This window comes from Scyliorhinus torazame, chromosome 7 (assembly GCF_047496885.1).
Source record: "Scyliorhinus torazame isolate Kashiwa2021f chromosome 7, sScyTor2.1, whole genome shotgun sequence".
NCBI lineage: Eukaryota > Metazoa > Chordata > Chondrichthyes > Carcharhiniformes > Scyliorhinidae > Scyliorhinus > Scyliorhinus torazame.
In genome coordinates this window covers 165,872,771-165,899,791 of record NC_092713.1, presented here as the reverse complement: position 1 = coordinate 165,899,791, position 27,021 = coordinate 165,872,771, and the positions used below count along the sequence as shown (strand labels likewise).

General features: G+C 50.5%; 1 long non-coding RNA gene across 1 annotated transcript in view; it reads left to right on the top strand.

The window, feature by feature from the left end:
* LOC140426680 (uncharacterized) overlaps positions 1-22,466 on the top strand; it is a 30,223-nt gene extending 7,757 nt beyond the window's left edge. Inside the window, exons 2-3 of the long non-coding RNA XR_011948266.1 lie at positions 13,447-13,554; positions 22,345-22,466. This is a non-coding gene — a long non-coding RNA (uncharacterized lncRNA). The remainder of the gene's footprint in view (positions 1-13,446; positions 13,555-22,344) is intronic.
* Positions 22,467-27,021: the final 4,555 nt, after the last annotated feature.

The following is a 27,021-nucleotide window of genomic DNA, read 5'->3' as shown; positions in this document are numbered from 1 at the left end:
TTGTGAAAAGGGGGGATGTCATAATATCCACATCAACATATCATGGTGCAATCACACACACACACTGATGGACAGGTAGTTGGACCAACCAACACACACACAACATCGCAGCCAATCACCAGTGAGAGCACACGCACTATAAAACAGGGAACACCACAGTTCCTGCTCATTCTACCAGGAGGTAGCTCAGAGCACAGAGCTCACAGCGTGCCACTCAGACATACACCATATGTTGAGTGCCTCACTAAGATAGTGCTAGGGCTGGGTCCACAGGTTAGCTGGTGAAGTACGAACCACAGCCAGAAGTTAATAGTTATTATTGTACAGAATAATAAAACAGAGTTGTACCATCTACAACCGTGTTGGTTCGTTTGTGTATTGGAACACCCAACACGACATCTCTCTTTTTCTCTCCCAGTCCCATCGCCTGTAATTCTCTAACTGATCCCTATTTCAGGCATTATTACTGGAGATTGGAACACTTTGAGTGCTGGTGCAGCAGTTAAATGCCCCCCCCCCTCTCTTTCCCACAGTTTCCCAGGTGGATCACAGTTAAATGCTTCTCTCTCTCTCTCTCTCTGTCACAGTCTGTTCCTCGCTCTTATCGTGTTAAGCACACTGAGATAACATGGGCTGCAACTGGATGCAGCTTTAACTGAAATATACTCCAGACCTTGAAGTTAGTTCAATTTGATTTATTGAACCTGTCACACAGTTAGCACAGTTCTCTGTGAGTTCGACTCTCTGCTAACTTAAGTGTGATTTCTCTATCTGACTGAACCAGACTAGCTCTTAGCCACGTGCTGTAGGTGTTATGTGATATATACACCTGACTCACTCTGTAGGTGTCCCCAGTGGAAAGAGGCGGAGTGTGAGTGCCTCGTGCCTTTTATAGTGGGAAACCACCCCCAAGTGTTCTGCCTGCTGATTGGTTATGTCCTGTTCTCTGTGTTCATGAGCTGCCTGTCTGGATCTCATTATGTGCGTGTCTGCATATCATGACATCTCCCCTTTTGAAATGTTTTTCTGTAGCATATGTGAAAATATTTACATGTGTAGGCCGGAAAAGTAACTTATTTACATACAATGGCAGATGGGAACATATGTACATGTGAAAACAGGTGTCTAATGTGCGAAAACAGAACATAGCAAACAAAACAAATGTTCATAAGTCCAGTCTCTGGGGCTTGCGTCTGATCCTGGTCGACCGCCGGAGAGGTGGTGGCCTTGATGGGTGGGATTGAAGCCGGACTGGTGGCTCGTAGTCCGAGGTGTCAAGAGGTGGCACAATAACAGATGGAAACAACAAAGAATGTGGTTGCGGGCGGGCAACTGTGCGCAGTGCCCGTCTGTTTCGCTGCACAACAGAGCCATACGCACAACATACGATCGAGGAGCAGCGTGTCGGACAACAACCGCTGGAGCTGACCGGGGATAGCACAGGCAAATCGGTGGCATGAGCGTCATCGCCCTGCTTTTGCCGGTCCCTGAGTTCCTGCACCTTCTGCAGCACCGGGTGGTGATCCAGATCAGGCAAGTGTATGGCTGGAAGAGTCGTCCACAGGTCCCTGTTCATCAGGAGTTGAGCCGGTGACATGCAGGTGGACAGTGGGGTCGCCCTGTACGCAAGCAGCGCAAGGTTGACGTCAGAAGCAGAATCCGTGGCCTTGCAGATGAGCTGCTTCACTATGTGCACCCCTTTCTCAACTTTTCCGTTTGACTGCGGATAGTGTGGGCTGGAAGTGACGTGTTTGAACTGATACGACTGGGCAAACAGAGACCATTCATGGCTGCTGAAGCACGGGCCATTGTCACTCATGACAGTGAGTGGGATACCATGCCTGGAGAACGTCTCCTTACAGGCCTTGGTGACAGTCCAAGATGTGAGGTCCGAGAGCTTCACGACTTCTGGGTAGTTGAAAAAATAATCTTACCATTAGCCCAGTACTCTGTCTTCCTGTTATTCCTTCCAAAATGAATCACCTCACACTTTTCTGCATTGAACTCCATTGACACCTCTCAGCCCAGCGCTGCAGCTTATCTATGTCCCTCTGTAACTTGTAACATCCTTCCGCACTGTCCACAACTCCCCGACTTTCGTGTCATCTGCAAATTTACTCACCCATCCTTCTACGCCTTCCTCCAGGTCATTTATAAAAATGACAAACAGCAGTGGCCCCAAAACAGATCCTTGTGGTACACCACTAGTAACTGGACTCCAGTCTGAACACTTCCCATCAACCACCACCCTTTGTCTTCTTCCAGCGAGCCAATTTCTGACCCAAACTGCTAAATCTCCCTGAATCCCATGCTTCTGTATTTTCTGCAGTAGCCTACCGTGGGAACCTTATCAAATGCGTTACTGAAATCCATATTCACCTTCCCACACGGGATTAAATCAAAAAAATTCCTTTGGGGCTCCTCTGGAGAGCCCAAAAGTCCGTTATCGCTGGAGCTGCCGAAATGTGCGGCTTAGCTCCGCATCGCCGCAACCGGAAGTCCCATCACACAGCCTTTATGACGGCAGTCCGAATATTAAACATTTCAGATCTCCCACTCAAGGTAGTTGCAGTCATATCATCATGAAGCAATTACAGGATTATGATGAAGTTTCTTGGACATCCAAATCTTTGGAACACGATCCACGAACCCTCATAATTTACTGACTCACAGGTACAGGTCGATGAGTGTAATGAATTGTTCTTACCGTTGTCCTTGATACTTTTCTTGAATTTGCCTTGCAAAAAATACCATGTTGGAGGTTCCTTTGGAAGGTCTAAAGCCAGATTGTGGCTCTTGGCTGATGTCCTCAGCCACGGGAAGTAGGCGGTTCGGGACCGACACCACTATTTTGCACACTTAAAGGGACTGAAGGCAGACGTGGTCATGCTTCAGGAGACACATCTGAAGGTGGCAGATCAGGTCAGGTTAAGGAAGGGATGGGTAGGACAGTTGTTCCATTCGGGGCTGGATGCGATGAATAGATGGGTGGCAATACTGGTGGGGAAGCGGGTGTCGTTTGAGGCCAAGAACATTGTAGCGGACAATGGAGGCCGATACGTGATGGTGAGCGGTAGGTTGCAGGGGACGGAGGTGGTATTGGTAAATGTATACGCCCCGAACTGGGACGATGCTGGATTCATGAAACGGATGTTGGGGCGTATTCCAGACTTGGAGGTAGGGAGCTTGATAATGGGGGGGATTTCAACACGGTGTTGGACCCAGCATTAGATCGTTCCAGATCTAGGACGGGGAAGAGGCCGGCTGCAGCCAAGGTGCTTAGGGGGTTTATGGATCAGATGGGGGGAGTAGATCCGTGGAGATTTGCCAGGCCTTTGGCCAGAGAATTTTCTTTTTTCTTCCATGTACATAAGGCCTACTCCCGGATAGATTTTTTTGTTCTGGGCAGGGCATTGATCCCGAAAGTGGAGGGAACGGAGTATTCGGCCATAGCCATTTCAGACCACGCCCCGCATTGGGTGGAGCTAGAGCTGGGGGAGGAGAGGGACCAACGCCCGTTGTGGCGGTTGGATGTGGGACTGCTGGCAGACGAGGAAGTGTGTGGGAGGGTGCGGGGGTGCATCGAAAGGTACCTGGAGGCCAACGACAATGGGGAGGTGCAGGTGGGAGTAGTATGGGAGGCGCTGAAGGCAGTGGTCAGGGGAGGGTTAATCTCCATCAGGGCTCACAGGGAGAAGAGAGAGGGCAGGAAAAGGGATAGGTTAGTGGGGGAGATTTTAAGGGTTGACAGGAGATATGCAGAGGCTCCTGATGAGGGACTACTCAGGGAGAGACAAAGTCTCCAGACGGAGTTCGACCTGTTGACCACAGTGGAGGAAGGCACAGGGGGCGATATATGAATATGGGGAGAAGGCGAGCCGGATGCTGGCACACCAGCTCCGCAAGAGGATGGCAGCGAGGGAAATAGGTGGAGTCAAGGATGGCAGGGGAACTACGGTGCGGAGTGCGGTGAAAGTGAATGAGGCATTCAAGGCCTTTTATGAGGAGCTGTATAGGCCCCAGCCCCCAGGGCGAAAAGAGGGAATGTGACGATTCTTGGACCAACTGAGGTTCCCGAGGGTGGAGGAGCAGGAGGTGCCTGGTTTGGGGCACCAATTGGGGTGGAGGAGCTGGTTAAAGGACTGGGGAGCATGCAGGCAGGGAAGGCCCCGGGGCCGGATGGGTTCCCGGTGGAGTTTTATAGGAAGTATGTAGACCTGTTAGCCCCGTTGCTGGTAAGGATCTTCAATGAAGCAAGGGAGGGGGGGACTCTGCCCCCGACAATGTCGGAGGCGACGATCTCTTTGATCCTGAAGCGGGATAAGGACCCACTGCAATGCGGGTCGTATAGACCGATCTCGCTCCTCAACGTAGATGCTAAGTTGCTGGCAAAAATGTTGGCTACGAGGATTGAGGACTGTGTCCCGGGGGTGATTCACGAGGACCAGATGGGATTCGTAAAGGGTAGGCAGCTAAATACCAATGTGCGAAGGCTCCTAAATGTGATAATGATGCCATCGGTGGAGGGAGAGGCGGAGATAGTGGCAGCCATGGACGCGAAGAAGGCCTTTGACCGAGTAGAGTGGGAGTATCTCTCTGAAGTGTTGAGGAGGTTTGGGTTTGGGGGAGGGTTTATTAGTTGGGTTAAGATCCTGTATAGAGCCCCGGTGGCGAGTGTGGTCACGAACCGGCGGAGGTCGGAGTATTTCCGGCTGTATCGAGGGACGAGGCAGGGGTGCCACCTGTCCCCCCTGTTGTTTGCATTAGCAATTGAACCTTTGACCATGGCGTTAAGGGAGTCGGGGAAATGGAAGGGGGTGGTCTGAGGGGGAGAGGAACTTCGAGTGTCGCTGTACGCAGACGACCTGTTGCTGTATGTGGCGGATCCAGTGGAGGGGATGGTTGAGGTCATGCAGATCCTAAGGGAGTTTGGAGACCTCTCGGGCTATAAGCTCAATGTGGGAAAGAGTGAGCTCTTTGTGGTGCATCCGGGGGATCAGGGAAGAGGGATAGACGACCTACCGTTGAGGAGGGAGGAAAGGAGCTTTCGATATTTGAGGATTCAGGTAGCTAGGAGCTGGGGGGCACTACACAAACTTAATTTGACGCGGCTGGTGGAACAGATGGAGGAGGACTTTGAAAGGTGGGACATGTTGCCACTCTCGCTGGCGGGCAGGGTACAGTCGATTAAAATGGTGGTCCTCCTGAGGTTTCTTTTTGTATTCCAATGCCTCCCAATTGTGATTACCAAGGCCTTCTTTAAGAGGGTAAGCAGGAGCATTATGGGATTTGTGTGGGCGAGCAAGACCCCGAGGGTAAGGAGGGGGTTCCTGGAGCTTAGCAGAGATAGAGGAGGGTTGGCGTTGCCGAATCTGGGTGGCTACTACTGGACAGCCAACATGGCGATGATCCGTAAGTGGGCGATGGAGGGAGAGGGGGCGGCGTGGAAGAGGTTGGAGATGGCGTCCTGCAAAGGAACGAGCCTGGGGGCGCTGGTGACGGCACTGCTGCCGCTCTCGCCGACAAGGTACACCACGAGCCCGGTGGTGGCGGCAACGCTAAAGATCTGGGGCCAGTGGAGACGGCACAGGGGTGCGATGGGAGCCTCGGTGTGGTCCCCGATCAGAGATAACCATCGGTTTGTCCCAGGAAGGATGGACGGGGGGTTTCAGAGCTGGCATCGGGCAGGGATTAGAAGAATGGGGGACCTGTTCATCGATGGGACGTTTGCGAGCTTAGGGGCGCTGGAGGAGAAATTTGGACTACCCCCGGGAAATGCCCTCAGGTACATGCAAGTGAGGGCGTTTGTGAGGCGGCAGGTGAGGGAATTCCCGCTGCTCCCGGCACAGGGGATTCAAGATAGGGTGATTTTGGGCATATGGGTCGGAGAGGGCAAGGTGTCGGCGATATACCAGGAGATGAAAGAAGAGGGGGAGGCTTTGGTAGAGGAGCTGAAAGGTAAATGGGAAGAGGAGCTGGGGGAGGAGATTGAGGAGGGGCTGTGGGCTGATGCCCTATGTAGGGTTAATTCCTCTTCCTCGTGTGCCAAGCTCAGCCTGATACAGTTTAAGGTAGTTCACAGAGCGCATATGACGGGGGCGAGGCTGAGTAGGTTCTTTGAGGTGGAGGACAGATGTGGGAGGTGCTCAGGAAGCCCGGCGAACCATGTCCATATGTTTTGGTCATGCCCGGCACTGGCGGGGTTCTGGAGGGGAGTTGCGAGAACAGTATCTAAGGTGGTGAAAGTCCGGGTCAAGCCAAGCTGGGGGCTAGCACTATTTGGAGTAGTGGACGAGCCGGGAGTGCAGGAGGCGAAAGAGGCCGGCATTCTGGACTTTGCGTCCCTAGTAGCCCGGTGAAGAATCTTGTTAATGTGGAAAGAGGCGAAGCCCCCCAGCGTGGAAGCCTGGATAAATGATATGGCAGAGTTTATCAAGTTGGAGAGGATAAAGTTTGCCTTGCGAGGGTCTGCGCAGGGGTTCTACAGGCGGGGGCAACCGTTCCTAGACTATCTCGCGTAACATTAGATAAAGGTCGGACAGCAGCAGCAGCAACCCAGGGGGAGGGGAGGGGGGGGATATCTTTCTTGTGGGGGGAGGAGGAGGGAGGGAGGGGGAAGGTTTTTTTTTCTGGGGGGCATTTGACAAGAAAATACATGAATGATCCAGAAAACTGACATGTACGGGAGGAATCCAATGTACAAAGTTCTATATCATATCGACTTGCCATGTTCATGTCTTGCTATGCGAGCTTTCTTTCTTTTGTGTTACGGGGCGGGGTGGGGGGAAGGGGGGGGGGTGGTTTGTTTGTATGGTTGAAAATTTTGTTTAAAAATTCTTAATAAACATATTTTTTTAAAAAAGGTTTGGGATAAATTTGCCCAAAAAGTTTACCGTGCCCAGGAAGTGCAGCACCACCTTCTTGTCTTCAGGGGTCTTCATGGCTTCGATGGCCTTGACCTTGTCTGTGTCCTGGCGCACACCCTGCTGAGATATCTGGTCACCTAAGAACTTAAATGTCAACATGCCAAAGCAACACTTGGCCCTGTTCAGCTTGAGGCCGTTGGCATGGACATGGCGGAGAGATGTGCTCTTCGGGGGTTGTGGATCATATGATAAAGTCGTCCACATACACACAAACCCCTTCAATGCCCTCCATCATCTGCTCCATGATTCTATGGAAGATCTCCGATGCCGAGACAATGCCGAACGGCATACGATTATAGCAGTACCTGCCAAACCCTGTGTTGAAGGTGAGAGCCTTCTGCTGGACTCATCCAGCTGGATTTGCCAGAAACCATGTGACGCAGCTAACTTTGTGAAAAACCTGGCATTTGCCATCTCACTTGTGAGTTCCTCCCGCTTCGGGATGGGGTAGTGTTCCCGCATTATATTCTGGTTGAGATCTTTGGGATCAATGCGGATGTGCAGCTCCCCCAAAGGCTTTTTTACACACACCATCGAGCTGACCCAGTCAGTCGGTTCTGTAACTTTGGAGATGATGCCCTGGTCCAGAAGATCCTTTTGCTGCGCCTTCAGGCGCTCCTTCAGTGGAGCCGGGACCCAGCACGGTGCGTGGACCACAGGCATGGCATCAGGCCGCATCAGGATCTTGTACCGATATGGCAGAGTGCCCATCCCGTCAAACACATCCGGATACTGAGCAAGGATGTCGTCAATGCCGGCTTGAAGATCCACGTTGGGGGAGGTCATTGTGTAGACCCGCTGCACAAATTTTAGCTGCTTACATGCATGTGCGCCGAGCAGGGAGGCCCTGTCTGGCTTGACGATTTCAAACCTTAGCCTTGCGTGACTGTTCCTGTTGGAGATGAGCAGATGGCAGGATCCCAGTGCTGTGATGGCATTGCCGTTATAGTCCAGGAGCTGGCAGGCTGCTGGAAGGAGCTTGGGTGGCTTCTTGATGCGGTTGAAATCTGCTTGTGAAAGGAGATTGGCAGAAGCACCTGTGTCCAGCTTGAACTGGATAGAGCACTGATTTACTTGTATTACCGCACGCCATCCGTCCGCAGAATCCACAGTGAGGATGGGCAGGCTCCGTGATGATGTCGGTGAGGCATGTTCATGTGTGGTAATGATGCCCACATGGTAGGGGGACTCCAGGCAATCGTCCTCTGGATCCGTTGTACTGCCAGGATCAGAATCCTGTAAACCACGTTGGACACTCCGAACGCGCCTGCATTGGAGTTGGGAGCGCTGGCCCTTGACCGGTGGTGCAGACCTGCATAAGGCTGCATATTGTCCAGGCTTTCCGCAATTTAAATATCGCCTGCCGTTTGCAGGGCCGTGTTTCTTTAAGTGGGCGGTGCCGCAGTTCGGGCACGCATGACGTTGTTACGCTCTGTGCATCGTCGCGCATGCGCAGTGCGGTCGGCAGATGCTCGCACCTGCGCAGTGTGGTGATCAGCCGCTTCGTTATCCTGTTGCCTTTTTTACCTACTGTAAATATGGCAGTCAATGAGGTTGCCCTCTTTCTGTGGATATCAATATTCTATTGCTCAGAGTCGCCAGGTATCGAATGAAACCACCACAAGGTCCAACCAGCTATCGATCAAAGAGCCAGACACCAGTTAGTTAGTTCAAGGTCAAGGGTACTTTATTTACACACACAATTAGTCATGCAACATAAACACTACTAGTTAAACTACACCTAACGACTATGACAACCTGTACTTAACTTCAGGCACCCGGCTTAGGTCAGAGGAACAGTGGCCGTTGTTCGATTCTGGATCTATCGGGTCTGTAGAAGTACCTGCACACGTGGCTAGCACTGTGGCTTTACAGCGCCAGGGTCCCAGGTTTGATTCCCCACTGGGTCACTGTCTGTGTGGAGTCTGCACGTTCTCCCCGTGTGTGTGTGGGTTTCCTCCGGGTGCTCCGGTTTCCTCCCACAGTCCAAAGACGTTCAGATTAGGTGGATTGGCCATGATAAATTGCCCTTAGTGACCATAAAGGATAGGATGGGTTATTGGGTTACGGGGATAGGGTGGAAGTGAGAGCTTAAGTGGGTTGGTGCAGACTTGATGGGCCGAATGTCCTCCTTCTGCACTGTATGTTCTATGTTCTAAATAACTGCTGCTCAGCTAAACTCATCCGTCTGGTAGCGGGCGTTGAACTTGAACTTGCTTCTGGTGCTGCTGCAATTGGAGGTAGACGTTGCCGGAGCGCCAGGTCCAAGAGAGGCCGAACACATGGTGGTCTCTCTTGTTATCCTTGGGCGGTCCTTCAGTTTGGACCCCACCAATTGGGTAATTCCTGATCACTGTGTTCAATTCGAACCAATAAAGGGGCAGGTGCCTTGATGACTGGGCGTGTCCCAAGCGGTCATTGCCCCTGTTGTTTACGCTTCCTGAGTACAGGAGTGACGCCGAAATGTCTGGGGTTGTATCGGTCGCTCAAGTATCAGTCCTTTGTCTGGCGGAGATGGGCCATCAAATGCTAATCGGTTGGAGGTTTATATACTGTCTGGATTCCTCACTTGCAAGTATACATTCAGGCTCTGAGCCTGAATCTCACATTGTCCATTTTTCCCACTATGCTTTGCGACCTTCCCTGTTCCTTATTGTAAGTGGCCATCCCAGATGGCTACATTCCGTCCTCTTAATCCTCAACGCGAAGCATGAAGGATCACACTACTGGATCTTCTCCTGTTCTCCGACATGCCGGGTACCCTAAATCAAGGACAGGTTCTATCCTACTCTGTCCTATGGGTCAAAATATTTACTGAAGTTTTCCCTAATACTGCACAGATCTCTCAAAATTCTAAGGGGGCACTTAACATTCAAACATACATTTCAGTCTCTTTACACAAAAAAGGGAACCTCTAACTGTCTTTAACTAAATTACACTCATGCTGCTATCAAATAACCAAAGAACTTATATTACAATACAAAATACACAATAGCAGCATCACATTCCTACTTATCACTAATGTCCATGTACAAAGAAAGTAACTTTATTAAAAAAACAACCGCGGAATTTATTAAGGAGGAAGGTTCAGAAAGAGTGTGGGGTTTGCTGGAGTCCGAGGAAAGGGGCTCTAAGTCTGTATACTGGAGGGCGGGAGGCTCTCCTTCTCCATTTCCGAAGTCTGATCGTTTGGATGACACTGCTAAGTATAGCTATAACCAATAGGGCCTCTACTGTGTACGAAAGTACCATTGTATGATATTATCACACCATGTGGGGGTATCAGTGGCTATGTTTATGTGTGGTGTAGTGTCTGGCCTGGGGGTGTCGTGTTGGGTAGTCATGTTTGGGGCCTGTGTGGTGAGGGGTGTAGGGTGTAGGGTTAGCTAATGCGCGCAACTGTATTGATCCAACGATGATCATGATGCAGATCATCAGGTTTGTCTTCATCTCGTCTGTATCTTTCTCTGTCTTCAGGTATATCCGTATCTTCCTGGTGGTACAAGCATAATATCTGTTATTATCTTGTTGCTTAATAATCTCGTTTGTCTGTCTATTGCTCCTTAATCATCAATTTCCCATTTACAATCGTCACCATATGTGACTCCCTCATTTTATTTTTTTTAAACCAACCATTTGGGAGACAAGACATCCGAAAAACAAATTCTGTCACAGTGCGAGCACTCTTGCAGCCTGTGTTTGATGGGCTCAGTGGGCGGACAATTTCTCCATCCTCTGCAGACTCATTTCAATCAAGTGTTTTGAACATGTAAATAGCAGGTGGGGGGATAGCAACCAAAGGGTCACCGGAAAGGGGACAAAAGTTGTGGCAAAAGTGCATTCTTTAAACCACAGTTGTAAAAAGAACAGCAAAAGAGTTTCGAAAATAATTCTCCGAATGGGGTGCGCATGATCCGCAGCAGAGCAAGAATGGGTGGAATCCCCGGGTAGGGCGGTGATCAGTGCCATTGCTCCATTACCCGAGCTTGGCGGACCAAATGTATAGGGGGTCCTCAGGCAGGGCGGGGATCAGTGCCGTTACTCCACTGCCTGAGTGACCTTCCAAGAGCGGTAAGAATTTGAGGATATATGGACTTCAGCAAACTTGTGCCTTTAACTGCCATGTGGCGTCAGAGGAGACGTCATAACTGTATCAAGAAATGTACCTGAGATCGACACATAAAGTCGTACAAGGCAGAGAACATTCAACATTAAAAAAACAAATTAAAAAAGAAAGTAGGCAGTTTCCATCAGGGAGTAGGACAGTAAATCTCCATCGGTTCCTGTCTCTCATCATCTGGACACCTCAAGGTTCCATTCCAAAAAGAGTCTCCAAGGGGTTAGCATGGTGTGAGTCAGACTCTGAGTCATCACCATTTCCCGGGTGCCAAACTTGTGCCTGGAGGTTTAGTGCCAATGCGGCGTGTGCCGATGTGGGGTCCATCTCATCGTTCCGTGTCAGATGACAGGAATTGTCGCGGTACCAATGTTTCGTATTCTGTAGGGCGGTAGGGGCAAGGGGGTGTCGCTAGCGTCGGTTGGTGGGTCAGGTTCTGGTAACGGCAAATAAATTGTCTCTAAGGGGCTGAACATATCGTGGTCGGTGTCACTGGGGCCGTAGTGACTGGGGACTGGTCTGTGTTTCCATTGTTCGGGTCTGACAAGGGCGTCCGCTGTGCTGCCGCTGTCGCTATCGCTAGCGGGCGAATCAAGTGTTAGGGTAAATTGGACTCTGGGGGCGGAGTCAAGGTCGTTTCTGTGGACGTGCTGTCGCGGCTGGGGGGGCTGGATTGGGTTGTCAGTGGGCGGGTCTCCGCTGTCTGCCATTGCTAGTGAGAGGTGGTGCGAGTGGCTGCACTGCGTCCCATAAACTTTAAGCTGGTTTATATGGAACCATCCTGATTTTCCATTAGGATATGTGATCTTGTAAACTGAGAGGCTTACTTTGTCAGAAATTGAGTAGGGTTCTGCAAATTTAGGGGAGAGGAATGAGCTAGGATTGTACAGGGAGATCATGACTTGCTGTGCGACTGTATACTCTGTCGGGTGTACTGTCTTATCAAAGCAGGCCTCACTCTGCTTTTTCCTAGCACCTAGTCGAACAGCTGCAGCGAGCTGTGCTGCTTTAATATTCTCCAACATGTTTTGGACCGCTTTTTGTGGGTAAGGGCGGTGACTGCGGGGCTGGCCAACTCAAGTCCAAATAAATACTCGGTACCCTTCATGGGTCGTCAGGTCATGAGGGTATGGGGGCTGTAACTTGTCAGACTCACATTCCCTCCCTCACCCTTCCAACTTCTGACTCTGGTCTCCTGCCCATCGCTGCTTCCTTCATCCCACCATTGACAACAGAACCTTCAGATGCCTAGGCCCTGCTCTCTGGACTCACACCCTTAATCCCTCCCCTCTCCAGGTCACTCAACTCCATCAAACTCCATCCTTTTCACCTGAGCCTTCGATCAGTCTTCCTAAAGACCCCCATCCCCTCCCCCGTTCCTCTTACTGCCGCTCTGTGAAACATCCTGGGATGTTTTGGACCTGAAGGTCCTACATAAATTCAGGATGTGTTGGGATTTCAGGTGGTGACAGAATTGGACAAAGTGGTGATAGTTCCTGCAGTCAAATATCCTGCTGAGAGGGTCCAGACTTCCACACACAGAATTGGGAATTAGGTGAGGTTGGACTTTTAAAATTTATCCATTATGTCACTGGCCAGAGCATCATTTCTAACCATCCCAGATTTCCCCTGAGAAGGTGGTGCTGAGCTGCCTTCTTGAACCGCTGCAGGCTCGGAGGTGTAGGTACACCCACAGTGCAGTTTGGGAGGGAGTTCAAGGACTTTGACCCAGTGACAGTGAAGGAACGGTGATATATTTCCAAGTCAGGATGGTGAGTGAGTTGGAGAGGAACTTCCAGGTGGTGGTGTTCCCATGTATATGCTGACCTTGTCCTTCCAGATGTTAGTGGTCGTGACTTTGAGGAGGATGTTGAAAGAACCTTGGTGAGTTACTGCAGTGCATCAGTGATGGAGGGAGTGAATACCGAGGGTGGCGGGTGGAGAGCCAATCATGCGACTGCTTTGTCCTGGATGTTGTTGAGCTTCTTGACAGATGCATCTGTGAAAGGCAGGTTGGTGCGGATGAGGTTCAGTATGTTTTTCCCTCTTGTTGGCTCCCTCGGAACCTGTCGCTGCCCCAGTCTAGCAGTTATGTCCTTTAGGACACGACCAGCTCATTCAATGGTGGAGCATTGGGTGACTCCCTCCAGACTGTATATCACTGTGTCATCACCTCTGCTGGGTCTGTACTGCCGGTGAGACAGGACATACCCAGGGATGGTGATGGTTGTGTTTGGGATATTATCTGTAAGGTATGATTCTGTGAGTGTGACTATGTCAGGCTGTTGCAGACTAGTCTGTGGGACAGCTCTCACAATTTTGACCCAAGCGCCCAGATGTTAGTGAGAAAGACTTTGTAGAGCCGATAATGCTGCATTTGCTGTTGTTGTTTCCGGGGTCTAGGTCGATGCCGGATGGTGCATTCGGTTTCATTCATTTTAGGATTTTCAGCGGTTTGATACAACTGAGTGGCCATTTCAGAGTTCACCACATTGCTGTAGGCCAGACCAGGTAAGGACGGCAGATTTCCTTCCCGAAAGGACATGGCTGAACCAGGTGCGTTTTTACGACAATCGACAATGGTTTCATGGTCATCATTAATGAGACGAGCTTTTAATTCCAGATTTATTCAATGAATTTAAATTCCACCAGCTGCCATGGAGGGATTTGAACCTGTGACCAGAGCGTTAGCCTGGGCCTCTGGATTACTAGTCCAGTGACATTACCACTACACCACGGCCTCCCCACAATGTGCTGTGGGGCTCCATGGAACTGTATCCCAGCATGAAGTGTCCCTCAGGAGGGGAGCGGGAATGTTCGGAGCCCTGAGCTCCATTTCCCAGCCCAGGCATTTTGTCTTCCAATGAATGAATGAGATGCCAATTTGCAGCCAGGTTAGGGACAGTCTCGTGCTGTGGACCCAGGTCTACAAGAGGCAATTGGAGATATCCCTGAAAAGGAAAGATTTGCTGGGTTATGGGGATAGAGAGGGGGAGTGGGACTAATTGGGTAAGTCCCAGCACGATGGGCAGAATGGCCTCCTTCTGTGCTGGAAGATTCGAGGTAGTGGACACGGTTCACAGTTTCCTCCCGTGTCAGTAACAAACATCCAGCTGCTCTGAGCCCTTCTTTCACTTCCTCTGTTGGTTACGTTTCAATCTTCCGATCTGACAGTCTTTGCAGTTATTTTTTACACTGGGGGTTTGTGCTGTGGTCTGAATCTCTAACAATAACTGTCCAATCAGTGACAAGAACAGCAGCTAAGAGCAGTCAGGACTGAGGAGCCAGGCTCACTGGGAAACACATTGGGAAGATCAAAGCCATCGACTCCAACTCCCGATACAAACTCCAACCCTCTCCCTGAGCAACTGTCTGCTGCCCAACCAGACTCTTTACAACATTGGCCTCATCTTTGACCCCGATCTGGACCCCCCCAAATCCTCCACATCACAAAGATCAGCCACTTCCCCCGAGAATTGGAATGTGCTGATTACACAGGAGAGGTTTCACAAACAGGGAGGAGCCGAGTGAAAGACTTGGGGAAAGTAGAGACAGATGAGGGAAGGGACAGATAGGTGAGTGACACAGTTCACTGTCCAGGAGTTTGAGATGATAACATAAGAACTAGGAACAGGAGTAGGCCATCTGGCCCCCTCGAGCCTGCTCCGCCATTTAATGAGCTCATGGCTGATCTTTGTGGACTCAGCTCCACTCTCCGGCCCGTACACCATATCCCCGAATCCCTTTATTCTTCAGAAAGGCATCTATCTTTTTCTTAAAGACGCTTAAAGAAGGAGCCTCAACTGCTTCACTGGGCAAGGAATTCCAGAGATTCACAACCCTTTGGGTGAAGAAGTTCCTCCTACACTCCGTCCTAAATCTACCTCCCCTTATTTTGAGGCTATGCCCCCTAGTTCTGCTTTCCCCGACCAGTGGAAACAACCTGCCCGTATCTATCCTATCTATTCCCTTCATAATTTTATATGTCTCAATAAGCTCCCCCTGCATCCTTCTAAACTCCAATGAGTACAGTCCCAGTCTACTCAACCTCTCGTCATAATCTAATCCCCTCAACTCTGGGATCAACCTAGTGAATCTCCTCTGCACTCCCTCCAGTGCCAATATGTCCTTTCTCAGGTAAGGAGACCAAAACTGAACACAATACTCCAGATGCAGCCTCACCAACACCCTATACAATTGCAGCATAATCTCCCTAGTCTTGAACTCCATCCCTCTAGCAATGAAAGATAAAACTCGATTAGCCTTCTTAATCACCTGTTGCACCTGCACACCAACTTTTTGTGACTCGTGCACCAGCACACCCAGGTCCCTCTGCACAGCAGCATGTTTTAACATCTAACCGTTTAAATAATAATCCATTCTGCTGTTATTCCTCCCAAAATGGATAGCCTCACACTTGGCAACATTGAATTCCATCTGTCAGACCCTAACCCATTCACCTAACCTATCCAAATCCTTCTGCAGACTTCCGGTATCCTCTGCACGTTTTGCTTTACCACTCATCTTAGTGTCGTCTGCAAACTTTGACACATTGCACTTGGTCCCCAACTCCAAATCGTCTATGTAAATTGTGAACAACTGCGGGCCCAACACTGATCCTTGAGGGACCCCACTAGTTACAGGTTGCCAACCAGAGAAACACCCATTTATCCCCACTCTCTGCTTTCTGTTAGTTAACCAATCCTCTACCCATGCTACCACTTTACCCTCAATGCCATGCATCTTTAGTTTATGCAGCAACCTTTTGTGTGGCACCTTGTCAAAAGCTTTCTGGAAATCCAGATATACCACATCCATTGGCTCCCCGTTATCTACTGCACTGGTAACGTCCTCAAAAAATTCTACCAAATTAGTCAGACACGACCTACCCTTTGTGAACCCATGCTGCGTCTGCCCAATGGGACAATTTCCCTCCAGGTGCCCCGCTATTTCCTCCTTAATGATAGATTCCAGCATTTTCCCTTCAACCAAAGTTAAGCTTACCGGCCTATAATTACCCGCTTTCTGCCGACCTCATTTTTTAAACAGTGGTGTCACGTTTGCTACTTTCCAATCCTCTGGGACCACCCCAGAGTCTAGTGAATTTTGATAAATTATCACTAGTGTGTTTACAATTTCCCTAGACATCTCTTTTAACACTCTGGGATGCATCCCATCAGGGCCAGGAGACTTGTCTACCTTTAGCCCCATTAGCTTGCCCAATACTGCCTCCTTAGTGATTACAATCATCTCAAGGTCCTCTCCTATCATATCTTTATTTCCATCAGTCACTGACATGTTATTTGTGTCCTCCACTGTGAAGACTGACCCAAAAAACTTGTTCAGCTCCTCAGCCATTTCCCCGTCTCCTATTATTAAATCTCCCTTCTCATCTTCCAAAGGACCAATATTTACCTTAGCCACTCTTTTGTGTCTTATATATTTGTAGAAGCTTTTACTATCTGCTTTTATGTTTTGAGCCAGTTTACTTTCATAGTCTACCTTACTCTTCTTTATGACTTTTTTAGTAGCTTTCTGTTGTCCCCTAAAGACTTCCCAGTCCTCTATTCCCCCACTAATTTTTGCCACTTTGTATGTTTTTTCCTTCAATTTGATATTCTCCCTCACCTCCTTAGATATCCACGGTTGATTTTTCCCCTTTCTACCGTCTTTTTTTTTTGTCGGTATGAACCTTTTCTGAACACTGTGAAAGATCACTCGGAAGGTTCTCCACTGTTCCTCAACTGCTTCACCATGAAGTCTTTGCTCCCAGTCTACCTTAGCTAGTTCTTCTCTCATCCCATTGTAATCGCCTTTGTTTAAGCACAAAACACTAGTGTTTGATTTTACCTTGTCATCCTCCAACTGTATTTTTAATTCTACCATATTGTGGTCGCTCCTTCCAAGAGGATCCCGAACTATGAGATCATTAATCAATCCTGCCTCATTACACAGGACCAGATCTAGGACCGCTTGTTCCCTTGTAGGTTCCATTACATACTGTTCCAGGAAATTATCCCGGGCACATTCTATAAACTCCTCCTCAAGGCTGCCTTTACCAACCTGGTTAAACCAATCGATATGCAGATTAAAATCTCCCATGATAACCGCTGTACCATTTCTACATGCATCCGTTATTTCTTTGCTTATTGCCTGCCCTACCATCTTGTTACTATTTGGTGGCCTATAGACTACTCCTATCAGTGACCTTTTCGCCTTACTATTCCTGATTTCCACCCAAATTAGAACATAGAACATAGAACATAGGACGATACAGCGCAGTACAGGCCCTTCGGCCCACGATGTTGCACCGAAACAAAAGCCATCTAACCTACACTATGCCATTATCATCCATATGTTTATCCAATAAACTTTTAAATGCCCTCAATGTTGGCGAGTTCACTACTGTTGCAGGTAGGGCATTCCACGGCCTCACTACTCTTTGCGTAAAGAACCTACCTCTGACCTCTGTCCTATATCTATTACCCCTCAGTTTAAAGCTATGTCCCCTCGTGCCAGCCATTTCCATCCGCGGGAGAAGGCTCTCACTGTCCACCCTATCTAACCCCCTGATCATTTTGTATGCCTCTATTAAGTCTCCTCTTAGCCTTCTTCTCTCTAACGAAAACAACCTCAAGTCCATCAGCCTTTCCTCATAAGATTTTCCCTCCATAGCTGGCAACATCCTGGTAAATCTCCTCTGCACCCGCTCCAAAGCCTCCACGTCCTTCCTATAATGCGGTGACCAGAACTGTACGCAATACTCCAAATGCGGCCGTACCAGAGTTTTGTACAGCTGCAACATGACCTCCTGACTCCGGAACTCAATCCCTCTATCAATAAAGGCCAACACTCCATAGGCCTTCTTCACAACCCTATCAACCTGGGTGGCAACTTTCAGGGATCTATGTACATGGACACCTAGATCCCTCTGCTCATCCGCACTTCCAAGAACTTTACCATTAGCCAGATATTCCGCATTCCTGTTATTCCTTCCAAAGTGAATCACCTCACACTTCTCTACATTAAACTCCATTTGCCACCTCTCGGCCCAGCTCTGCAGCTTATCTATATCCCTCTGTAACCTGCTACATCCTTCCACACTGTCGACAACACCACCGACTTTAGTATCGTCTGCAAATTTACTCACCCACCCTTCTGCGCCTTCCTCTAGGTCATTGATAAAAATGACAAACAGCAACGGCCCCAGAACAGATCCTTGTGGTACTCCACTTGTAACTGAACTCCATTCTGAACATTTCCCATCAGCCACCACCCTCTGTCTTCTTTCAGCTAGCCAATTTCTGATCCACATCTCTAAATCACCCTCAATCCCCAACCTCCGTATTTTCTGCAATAGCCTACCGTGGGGAACCTTATCAAACGCTTTGCTGAAATCCATATCTACCTGTTCAGTCACCTTCTCAAAGAACTCGATAAGGTTTGTGAGGCATGACCTACCCTTCACAAAGCCATGCTGACTATCCCTGATCATATTATTCCTATCTAGATGATTATAAATCTTGTCTCTTATAATCCCCTCCAAGACTTTACCCACTACAGACGTGAGGCTCACCGGTCTATAGTTGCCGGGGTTGTCTCTGCTCCTCTTTTTGAACAAAGGGGCCACATTTGCTATCCTCCAGTCCTCTGGCACTATTCCTGTAGCCAATGATGACATAAAAATCAAAGCCAAAGGTCCAGCAATCTCTTCCCTGGCCTCCCAGAGAATCCTAGGATAAATCCCATCAGGCCCCGGGGACTTATCTGTTTTCAGCCTGTCCAGAATTGCCAACACCTCTTCCCTACGTACCTCAATGCCATCTATTCTAATAGCCTGGGTCTCAGCATTCTCCTCCACAACATTATCTTTTTCCTGAGTGAATACTGACGAAAAATATTCATTTAGTATCTCGCCTATCTCTTCAGACTCCACACACAACTTCCCATCCCTGTCCTTGACTGGTCCTACTCTTTCCCTAGTCATTCGCTTATTCCTGACATACCTATAGAAAGCTTTTGGGTTTTCCTTGATCCTACCTGCCAAATACTTCTCATGTCCCCTCCTTGCTCGTCTTAGCTCTCTCTTTAGATCCTTCCTCGCGACCTTGTAACTATCCATCGCCCCAACTGAAACTTCACACCTCATCTTCACATAGGCCTCCTTCTTCCTCTTAACAAGAGATTCCACTTCTTTGGTAAACCACGGTTCCCTCGCTCTACGCCTTCCTCCCTGCCTGACCGGTACATACTTATCAAGAACACGCAGTAGCTGATCCTTTGATTCAGCCTTGTCCTCCATAGCACCAATATCATCCCTTACTATTGCCCGGATGCCATCCTTAAACAACAAAGCTACACCACCGCCCTTACCGTCCATTCTATCCTTTTGTATAGTCTGATACCCTTGGATATTTAACTCCCAGTCGTGACCATCTTTTAACCATGTTTCAGTAATGGCCACTAAATCATAGTCATTCACGATGATTTTACCTTATTTCGTATACTACGAGCATTCAGGTAAAGTACACTTATGCTGTTTTTTATGTCTTTGTTATGAATCCTAACACCTTGATCAGAAACTTTTCGCAATTTATTTTTCCTCTTACCCTTTCTCCTAATTTTCCTTGTCTTTGAACCCATATCTCTACATAATAACCTGTCACGTAACCTGCTGCCTTGATCTCCATTAACCATTATACTGTCCATAGCTTTACACTTCCCTTCCCCCCCAACTTGCTAGTTTAAAGTCCTTGTGGCCAACCTATTTATCCTATTCGCTAGAACACTGGTCCCAGAATGGTTCAGGTGAAGACCGTCCCAATGGTACAGGTCCCTCCTGCCCCAGTACTGATGCCAATGCCCCATGAAATGGAATCCCTCTTTCCCGCACCACTCCATGTGTTAACTTCTCTAATTTTCTCAACCCTATGCCAATTGGCACACGGTTCGGGTAGTAATCCAGAGATTATAACCCTGGAGGACCTGTTCTTTAATTTAGTCCCTAGTGTTTGATAATCCCCAAACATGTCCTCTTTCCTAGTCTTACCTATGTTGTTAGTCCCAACGTGGACCACAACAACTGGATCCTCCCCCTCCCTCTCCAAAATCCTTTCAAGCCGATCAGAGATGTCCCTCACCCTGGCACCGGGCAGGCAACATACCATGTGGGACTCTCGATCTGGCTTACAAAGGATGCCATCAATCCCCCTAATTATAGAATCCCCTACAACTACCACTTGTCTTTTTGCTCCCCCCTCTTGAATGGCTTCCTGTACCACGGTGCAGTGATCAGTCAACGCATCCTCCCTACAGCCCTCTTCCTCATCCACACAGGGAGCAAGTACCTCATACCTGTTGGACAAGGTCAAGGGCTGAGGCTCCTCAACTCAGGATCCCCCTACCTGCCTCCCTTGCAGTCACACCACTCTGTCCCTGACCACTGTCCGAATTAACAGAACTTATTCTACCGGGTGTGACTGCCTCCTGAAACAAAGCGTCCAGGTAATGTTCCCCCTCCCTGATGTGCCGCAGTGTGTGCAGCTCGGTCTCCAGCTCATCAATTCTGAGCCGAAGTTCCTCGAGCAGCCAACACTTGCTGCAGATGTGGTCACTGACAGTCTCAATGGGATCCACCAGTTCCATCATCATACAGCAACAGCACATCACCTGTCCAGACATATTCAACGAGTTAATTAATTTAAATATATATATATTTTTTAATTTTCTTTATAGAACCTCAAGGATAAACCCGAACACCAACAAAAACACAGCCCTCTCTCGCCACTAACCCGAACTCAGTCACTCACCTAAACTCAGATGCACTCTGTTCCAATCTGCACTCCGTGTCTAAAGGCACTCCTGCCACACCTTTTGTGCACTCACCTCTCCCAGCACTGTCCCAGTTCTCTCCTCCCGCGCTTTTTAAATCTCCCAGCTCTCTCCTCGGGCGCTGTTTTTGCTGTCCCGGCTCTCTCCTCCCGCGCTTTTAAAATCTCCCAGTTCTCTCCTCCAGCGCTGTTTTCGCTGTCCCGGCTCTCTCCTCCCGCGCTTTTAAAATCTCCCGGCTCTCTCCTCCGGCGCTGTTTTCGCTGTCCCGGCTCTGTCCTATCGCGCTTTTTAAATCTCCTAGCTCTCTCCTCCGGCGCTGTTTACGCTGTCCCGGCTCTCTCCTCCCGCGCTTTTTTAATCTCCCGGCTCTCTCCTCCGGCGCTGTTTTCGTTGTCCCGGCTCTCTCCTCCCGCGCTTTTTAAATCTCCCAGCTCTCTCCTCCGGCGCTGTTTTCGTTGTCCCGGCTCTCTCCTCCCGCGCTTTTTAAATCTCCCGGCTCTCTCCTCCGGCGCTGTTTTCGCTGTCCCGGCTCTCTCCTCCCGCGCTTTTAAAATCTCCCGGCTCTCTCCTCCGGCGCTGTTTTCGCTGTCCCGGCTCTGTCCTATCGCGCTTTTTAAATCTCCTAGCTCTCTCCTCCGGCGCTGTTTACGCTGTCCCGGCTCTCTCCTCCCGCGCTTTTTTAATCTCCCGGCTCTCTCCTCCGGCGCTGTTTTCGCTGTCCCAGCTCTCTCCTCCCGCGCTTTTTAAATCTCCCAGCTCTCTCCTCCCGCGCTTTTAAATCTCCCGGCTCTCTCCTCCGGCGCTGTTTTCGCTGTCCCGGCTCTCTCCTCCCGCGCTTTTTAAATCTCCCAGCTCTCTCCTCCCGCGCTTTTAAAACTTCCCGGCTCTCTCCTCTCGCGCTTTTTAAATCTCCCGGCTCCCTCCTCCGGCGCTATTTTCGCTGATGGGAGTGATTTACCACCCTCGTCCACATGGTGGCGTGATGAGGTCTCTGAATCTTATGCCGAGAAACAGACCTTATGCTGAGAATCGCGCCCTGCCGCACTGACACTGGCTTCCCAATTCTCCGACGTTGTTTTTTGGGCGCCCGCAGGATTGCTGGTGGGGGCCGTTGACAGCGGCACCCCCGGTGATTCTTCAGGCCCCGCTAGGCCGAGTGGCCGATGAGTTTGGCCGAGTCCCCCCCAGCGTGGATTACTCAGCTCCCACGCGGTGACCTGGCTGACGATCAGGGCATACCGATCGGCGGGCAGGCTGTTTCCATGGGGGCCTACTTTACTCCGCGCCGGGCCCCTTGTAGGGCTCCGCCATATTGCCCGGGGGCCGGCGCGGAGAAGGGAACCCTTGTGAGCCGGCTGGAGCTTAAACTCTGAGCTGAATGTAGGCGGAGTGTCATTAGTGGGTAATGTAGAATGGACATTGTGTACATGAGCTTCTCGAAAAGATGTCTTTCTCTGTTTCCCTTTCCAGCTCCAGGGCTCTCATCAAGGAGCTGAAAGAATATTTAGTGAAGAAGTTCCCGATACACACCTACCTGAGCTCCATCTCTCCCTGTGAGTGTCCAAACAGACAGAGTATATACCATTAATAAAAGCAACAATAAATGATTTATTCATATGATAATCAGTGAGTCTTTATTATAGGTTTAAAAAAATACTCCTTTACAGTGAGGATGCACTTCACAATCCAGTCTGTGTAAAATTACGGTCGAAGGTGTCATGATATTCAAACACACACATCATGATAGATAGACCAACAGACCAATCAGCACACATAACACGACAGCCAATCACAGACAAGAGCAGGCACAGTATAAGACAAGAAACACGACACCTGGTGGACAGTCCATCTGGAGACAGGACAAGGCCAGGACCTCATTAACAAGACACTCACACAGTCACCACGTGCTGAGTACCAAGACAGATCTGTAAATAACAAGTTGGAATAAAACTGCGTTGTACCAATCGCAACCATGTTGGTTCATCTGTACCTCAGAGCGCCCAACACCACATGATACCAGGAGTGGATCGATACCTGCCGGCAAATCTGCCATCCTGAGCCATGGACACCACCAACAAACCGCAGCCGTTGCAAGTCGCTGGGAACCTGGGCACCAATTGGAAGCTCTTCAAGCAGCGATTTGAACTGTTCATGCGAGCCAATGAAAAACAGGGCGCCTCGGACGAAACAAAGATTGCCATGCTCCTCACAACCGCAGGTCAGCACGCCATCGATGTATACAACTCCTTGGTATTCGCGGAAGACGAGAACAAATCCAAATATGACACGGTCCTCCTCAAGCTCGACCAGCACTTCAACGTTGAGGTCAATGAAAGCTTTGAGAGGTATATATTTCAGCGACGCCTGCAAGGTAAGGATGAGCTCTTTCAGTCCTTCCTGACGCACCTCCGCATACTCGCGCAGTCCTGCGGTTACGACACCACCTCAGAGTCCATGATCCGGGACCAGATCGTTTTTGGCATTGCCTCCAGTGGCCTACGCCAGCAGCTTCTTAAAATTAAAGGCCTGACCTTAGCATCTGCAGTGGAAGCCTGTGTCCTGCATGAAAATGCGACCAGCCGCTTTACCCAATTTCAGGCGACCGAATCGGCACGGAGGGGGTCCCAAGCGATCGAATCGGCAAGCCAGGCCGCCCATGAGGCCGAACGCATCCAGGCAATCGAGTTTCTCCCGGCCCCCGGCCCGGACGAGGGCTGCCGTTTTGCGCGCTTTTTGAGGTCTCCCGCGTTTGTGCGCGCCAAAACCAACGGCAACATCGAGGGACGCACTGCGCAGGCGCGCCCGACACAAGACTGAACTGCGCATGCGCAGTGGCGTAACGAACGCCATGACGTCATGATGTGCGGCAACTGTGGAGCTGCACATTTAAAAGGGCAATGTCCTGCAAAAAACCGACAATGCTTACGCTGTGGCAAGATGGGCCACTACGCTGCCTACTGTCGAGTGGTTCAACCGATGGATCCTCCACATCTCCGACAACCTCGCAGACAAGTGCGAACCATCCAGCCTCCACATCAGGACATCCAACCCAACGACACAGATGACCAAGACGCCTTCCGGGTTGCGGTCATTGATGTGAACCGGGTCAACACCATCAATCCGGGCGATGAATGGAGTGCCACCCTGACGGTCAACCGATCGCCGATCACTTTCCGCCTGGACACTGGCGCATCCGCCAACCTCATAGCATGGTCAGCATTCTCTGCCATGAAGGTCAGACCACCAATCCAGCCATCCCGGTGAAAGATGGTCGACTACAACAGGAACGTTATCCCGGCCATGGGATCCTGCCAGCTCCAGGTGACACACCGAACACACACGGCCACACTCTCGTTCGAAATAGTTGGCTCATCGAAGGACTCCTTGCTGGGCGCACAGGCATGTAAGGCTCTCCACCTTGTACAACGAATTCTCTCCAGACGACACATCTGACTTCCCGGATGCTGAGTTCAACGCACAGCTCCAATCGCTCCTCGCCCACAACCAGGAGGCATTCGAAGGCATGGGAACACTGCCATACACCTACCGAATTCGCCTCAAACCGGACGCCATCCCGGTCGTTCACGCACCTCGCAGGTTCCTGCGCCACTTAAAGACCGCCTCAAGCGGCAGCTGCAGGATCTCCAGGACCAAGGGGTCCTATCCAGGGTCACGGAGCCCAAGCCATGGGTCAGCTCCATGGTGTGTCAAGAAGCCCTCTGGCGAGCTCCGCATCTGTATAGACCCCAAAGACCTCAATAATAACATTATGCGGGAACATTATCCCATACCTAAACGGGAGGAGATCACCAGTGAAATGGCCCAAGCGAAGATATTCACGAAACTGGATGCTTCTAAAGGGTTTTGGCAGATCCAACTGGACCTGTCCAGCCGAAAGCTATGCACCTTTAACACCCCTTTCGGCAGATTCTGCTACAACCGGGTGCCATTTGGCATCATCTCAGCATCCGAGGTCTTCCACAGAATCATGGAGCAGATGATGGAAGGCATCGAAGGGGTGCGCGTATATGTGGACGATGTCATCATCTGGTCCACCACACCGCAGGAGCACATACGTCGACTCCAACGCGTTTTTGCCCACATACGGGAAAACGGCCTGCGCCTCAACCAAGCCTAGTGCGCCTTTGGCCAGACCGAGTTGAAGTTCCTGAGGGACCATATCTCCCAGTCAGGGGTCCGTCCGGATGCGGACAAGGTGAGCGCCATCACAGCCATGCCGCGTCCGGCTGGCAAGAAGGCTGTCCTACGATTCTTGGGCATGGTCAACTTCCTCGGGAAATTCATTCCCAACCTTGCCTCCCACACAACGACTCTGCGCCATCTTGTAAAATAATCTACAGAGTTCCAGTGGCAACATACACACCAGCTGGAATGGGAGGATCTCAAACCCAAACTGGCCACGGCACCAGTGTTGGCGTTCTTCGACACGTCTCGTCCCACCAAAATCTCAACTGATGCCAGCCAATCCGGCATTGGAGCAGTGCTCCTGCAGAGGGATGACACGTCGTCATGGGCCCCGGTTGCCGATGCATCACGGGCTATGACCCCCACAGAGCAGCGCTACGCGCAAATCGAAAAAGAATGCCTGGGCTTACTAACCGGTTTGGACAAGTTCCACGATTATGTATATGGTCTTCCACGATTCACGGTCGAAACTGACCACCGCCCCCTGGTCAGCATAATAAACAAGGACCTGAATGACATGACCCCTCGCCTCCAGCGCATCTTACTTAAACTCAGGAGGTATGACTTCCAACTGGTCTACACTCCAGGGAAGGACCTCATCTTGGCGGATGCCCTATCCCGAGCAGTCAGTACACCACCAGATGCGGAGGGGTTCGTATGTCAGGTCGAGGCACAGGTGGCCTTGACAGCGGCAAATCTGCCGGCTGGCGACTCCAGTCTGGCCCGTATACGCCGAGAGACAGCGGCCGGCCCCCTTTTACAGCGAGTGATGCGCCACATGACGGGAGGATGGCTCAAAGGGCAGTGCCCGCAGTTCTATAATGTACGGGACGACCTAGCCATCATTGATGGGATCCTTCTGAAGCTGGACCGGATTGTGATTCCGCACAGTATGCGCCAGCTGGTTCTCAATCAAATACACGAAGGCCACTTGGGGGTCGAGAAGTCCAGACGGAGGGCCCGAGAGGCGTATATTAGCCGGGCATCAGTGACGATATTGCCAACATGGTGCTCAACTGCACAACCTGCCAAAGGTTTCAGCTGGCGCAACCTCCTGAGACGCTTCTGCCCCATGAGCTGGTGACGTCCCCTGGGCGAAGGTGGGTGTCGACCTATTTCACGCGCTTGGCATGGACTATGTTATCATCATGGACTACTTCTCCAATTACCCAGAAGTCATACGCCTACACGATCTGACGTCGTCTGCTGTCATCAGGCCCTGCAAAGACACCTTTGCTCGCCACAGCATTCAGATGACTGTCATGTCGGACAATGGGCCCTGTTTCGCCAGCCATGAATGGTCGTCCTTTGCTGCCTCATATGGCTTCACACACGTGACGTCCAGCCCTCTGCATCCCCAGTCCAATGGAAAGGCGGAGAAGGGCGTTCACATTGCCAAGCGGCTCCTCTGCAAGGCTGCTGCTGCCGGATCGGACTTTCACCTCGCCCTGCTCACCTATCGCTCGGCCCCACTAGCCACGGGTCTCTCGCCTGCACAGCTGCTGATGGGTCGCGCCCTCAGAACCACTGTGCCTTCCATCCTGGCACCAACAACAGATCATGCTCCGGTACTGCATAAGATGCAACTGCAGCGCGATCGCCAGAAGAGATCGTACGACACAAGGGCAACTGATCTTCCCCCCCTGGCCCCTGGAGACAAAGTCCGCATTCATCTACCAGACGGTGGCTGGTCAGCACCTGCCGAAGTCATCCGACGCATGGCTCCCCGCCCGTTCCTGGTTCGCATGCCTGATGGATCCGTGCGTGGGTGCAATCGGCGAGCCCTTCGCTTACTTCCACGCTCACAACGGGACACTACACAGACGCCGGGTCCTCCACTGGTTCCTATAGCGACTTCGTGGAGCTGCCACAGACCATGCCCCTTCTGTCGCCGCCCGTGGCCAGGCTCGCACCTCAGCCGGTGGTTCTCGACCCACCCTT